This window comes from Arachis hypogaea, chromosome 19 (genome assembly GCF_003086295.3).
Source record: "Arachis hypogaea cultivar Tifrunner chromosome 19, arahy.Tifrunner.gnm2.J5K5, whole genome shotgun sequence".
Taxonomy (NCBI): domain Eukaryota; kingdom Viridiplantae; phylum Streptophyta; class Magnoliopsida; order Fabales; family Fabaceae; genus Arachis; species Arachis hypogaea.
The window spans coordinates 25,459,178-25,463,495 of NC_092054.1; the positions used below are offsets into that span (position 1 = coordinate 25,459,178).

The 4,318-nt window shown below is 34.0% G+C and overlaps 1 long non-coding RNA gene across 1 annotated transcript; it reads left to right on the top strand.

The window, feature by feature from the left end:
- The first annotated feature begins 231 nt into the window (after window positions 1–231).
- Window positions 232–3,704, top strand: LOC140181850 (uncharacterized). Its single transcript, XR_011877397.1, has 4 exons — window positions 232–804; window positions 919–996; window positions 1,084–1,245; window positions 3,241–3,704. It is a non-coding gene; the product is annotated as an uncharacterized lncRNA (long non-coding RNA).
- The last annotated feature ends 614 nt before the right edge of the window (window positions 3,705–4,318 follow it).

Consider the following 4,318-nt stretch of genomic DNA (forward strand, 5'->3'; position numbering starts at 1 on the left):
AAAATATGATTAGTATATTCATTTTGTAATTTAAATTAAAAATAATTATTTGAGTTCATTAATAAATTGATAGATAAAATTTTATGCGTTTTAAAAGTAATCTTTATAGTATTATATTTGAATCTTAAATTATTATTCTATCTCAAATATTTTATAAAATTATTATATTACTCGTATAAATTTTACTCTAGCTCTAAATTCCTAAATAAATCCCTAATTTTACAAATCCCTAACCATAACCTAATGAAAAACGCACGCACACAGAGCAGAAGAAAGGGAAAGAAAGGAAACGGGAAGCTTGAGGGGGAGACAGAAGAGAAGAAAGGAGGAAAGGGAGACAGAGGACGAGGGAGAAGAAGAGAGGGGAAGGAATAGCGCCATGGAGCTTGGTGCCGCTGGTGAGCTACCATCGCAGAGAAGAAAGGGAGAGGCGAACGTGACCCACGAAGGAAAGGGAGGAGCCGCCGTCGAGCCACGCACCGTCGCCGTTGTTCGTGCATTGCTGTTGTCGTTCGCTGAGGGTGAGACGCGAAGAGAAGATACTGACCTGCACCATCACGCCTCACTGCCTTCGTCAAGCCTTCATCACTGTCGAACCTTATTCCCGTTGCCATCAGGTTTGCTGCTGCTGCCATTGAGAGAGCCGCCACTGAGGCGAGCCGAATAGGGAGATGAGGTCACCGTCGATATGGTCACAGAAAGGGAGAAACGGATGCGCATGAGAGAATGACACAGAAGAGGAGGAGCCATTCCTCTGCCGTTGCTGTTGCCGGAAATCTTGGTTGCTGCCGTCATTCATGATAAGTTAGTCGTGTCCTAGTTACCAGAACCACTATCTCTGAACCCTATTTACTTTGTAACAATCCTGTATTTGTTTCTGATGTTCCTGGCTCTATTGCATTTTTGGAATCGTCATAGCTGAAGCTTGTCACCGGTGAAGACAAGCTGCTGCGCCATCCCCTTCATTCTAACACCGAACCTCCCGTTTGTAACCCTGTAACGCTTCCACTCTTGTTCTATTTAGCATTTTGTTTCCGTGTTATATTCTAATTTTAATTACAGTAGCCAATGTCTTTGTTTTAGCACTGCGTATGTTCTGCCGGAAATGTCGAAATGGTTGCTGCGAGTGTGATCATAGTTGGTGCTGCTGTCTCTGTCCCGGTTAGGTTGGAATTATCACTGCTGCTGCCACAAATTGGGGATAAAGGGGCTTTTTGCGTTAAATTATGCGATTGCTTCATCGAGGTAGGGGTTTAACTTAAACGATTTTAATTTAAGAATGCCTACAAGGTTTATTGAATAACTACAAATAGGTTTAATAGCTGTGAGTAATTGATTAATTATATGAATGTTGAATTGTGGCTGAAATTATAATTGGAATGATTGAGATTTTGATTGGGACTTTGATTGAATTCGTTAATTTTGTGAAATTGAATTATGAATTGTTTGATGAGAGATTATTGTGATTTCTATATTTTGATGGATCAAATTGAAATTGTTGCTGTTGAGCTAGTTTACTGTAATGGACTTAGTTGGTGATTAATTGAAACTGGGTTTAAGAAATAATTGGAAGATTGAATCTTGAAGTGTTAAACCAATTGCTGAAAATATGATTTTTGAAATTAAAAGACAACTTTGGAAGTAAATTAGTTATTCAACAATAATCAAAATGATATGAGAGTAAAGGCAACTATGATAAAAAGTTGTTGTTGGGATTCAATTTTGAGAAGTTTGAATTAACTAGAGAATTGGTTATGATTTTTCAAAGTTAAATTGCAAAATCTGATTTTCTGCATTACTTTTAAACTAAGTCAGAAACTTTGAAAAGCTATAACTAATTCTGTGATTATCGGAATTGTATGGGACCAAGTCTGGATTAAACTTGGGAATATGTGGAGCTGGACTAGAAAATTTGAGGACTTTTCATTAAATAGAAAATTTATGGCAAATTTTTAAAGTTAAGTCATTAAATTTGTCCTGCAGCAGAAGAGTTCAAACAGGGCAGCAACTTGTTTGTCTTGCTGCGATTCCTATGAGCTGAGTTCTGGAGCGAAACTAATTTTATTTTAAAATTTGATTGACTTGGTTAATTTCTCTAAAACTTCAGAATTTTAGGAGTTAAGGATTGAGAGTTGTGAATTTTTGGAAGTTAATGATTAAGGCTGGAAAGAATTAGTTTTCAGCAAGTTATACATCAGCTTCCAATGCTTGTAACTCTTAGCATTGAATAGAAATTGGGTTGCAACCAAGACACACTTGTTTTTTGATAAGTTAGGAGTCTCCAAACCAAATTTTAGCCTAATTGAAGTTTTGTAGTAAAAGTTATATAAGTTAAAAGATACTAAGCTTGTTGGTTTCTAAAACTTGTTGCTTGTAAAAGTTATATAAGTGATCTTCACATTAGAATTTGCACTAAAAATTGTGATAAACTGAAATAAAAGACTTGATCATGTAGGTCGTTAGTTGTATGAAATAATGATGTTAAGTGCCTTGTAGGATTTTTTCCCTCTTCTTCCTCTAGAAGATTCTTAATTTTTATCTTGATTTACCAAAGGCTGACAAAATTCCATCATTTAATGCAATTTTCTTTGCTTTTTAATCTTGTCTTTAGATGAAGACCATTCGAAATGATACTTAATTGGATATTTTGTAATGGTGTTATTTTGCATGCCCACTTCATTTCTTCTTATTTTACTGTTTTATTCAAACATATTGGTTTTCTGCATTTTGCTGAATGCTGTTATATACTTCAGTCCATGAGTCTTATTCTAAAGCAATGAAGACCACTATTGTGGATCATCATGCTGTATGATTTGTAGCTAAGATGCAATTTTTTTCATTTCATTGTCTTTTTTTTCCATCTAATTCCATTTTGTCTTTGTTAATAAGTATAGCCATACTACGATATCATACTATTGCAGGCAGTGTGGATAGTAGTCTCCTGTTAAAGCTTCTTTTCAGCACTATATTTGAGTATCTTCAGGTTAGCTTCACTCCATTGTAATTTCTTTGTATTAATTTCATGTAAAAATGCAGCACAATCTGTTACGTGGTGTATATAGTTTCTTCCTGTCTTGGTGTTTGCTAGCAATAATTTGTTTATTTGTTTTTTTTTTTCATTTCCATGGGTTCATCAGAGTGCTAGAGTCACTTGTTATTTTGTAGCTTAACTATAAGTGCTTAATAATTATATATCTTGGCACAAATTGATCATTGATAAATATGTTTTTTATTTTGTAGATGTTGCAAATAATTTCAAAGCCAATGAAGGATATTGGCCCACGTGCAATGTTCTATCTGGCTGTTGCAGTATCTGACTTTTATGTTCCTTGGAAGGACATGGTATAAAATTGACATGATGGTTCTTTCCATGAAAGTTTCATCCCTTATTAACTTCAATTTTGACTTGAATGATTTTGTAATATGTTAAGATACAAGAATATTAACCATGTCAATTTCAACATCTGTGCTAGAGTTAGTTATTAATTATTTAGAGAATTAGCATACAGATAACACTGCATAACTTAATTAGTACTACTTAGATTGTGAAAACTGCTTAGATTGCGAAAACTAAAAAGTATAAGCAAAAAAACATTTATTGTATTTTGAAAAATGGTGATGATATAAGTACAAGTAGTTATGACCTAGACTAGTGTGTATGTTATCTTGCAATAATGATATAATGTGATTGTGGATCTTAGTAATTTGATTCAAATAGTTTAGATTATTTATTGATACTAAATTAAAAAAAAAAGTTGGAACTAATTTCATTCATGAGAAAACTATTATAAATAAAGAATTATATATTACAAAAAACCGTTGTCAAAAGTTACATAAGGCAATGGTGTTAAAACCATTGTCAAAGACGATTACAAAATAACAATGGTATTAAAACCATTGCCAAAAAACGACATCAACGGTAACGCTTTAAAACCGTTGTCTTAGACGACTACAAAATGGCAATGGTATTAAAACCGTTGCCAAAAAATGACACCAACGGTAACGTTTTAAAACCGTTGGCTTTGTGAATAATAAAACTACAACAGTTTAAAACCGTTGCCTATCCAATTATGGTTTTAAACCGTTTGATCATGAAAGAGAACGGTTTAAAACCGTTGCTTATCGAGTAACGATTAGAAACCGTTGTTTAAAATTTTCTTTCAAAACCGTTGTCTATGCCAGCAACTTTGGCAACGGTTTTTTGTTACCGTTGCCTTAGGTAAAAAACCGTTGCCAAAGCGTTGCCTAAAATTTTAGGAACGGTTTTTCACACTTTGGCAACAGTTTTTGACCGTTGCGAAAAGCCTTATTTGTGAAA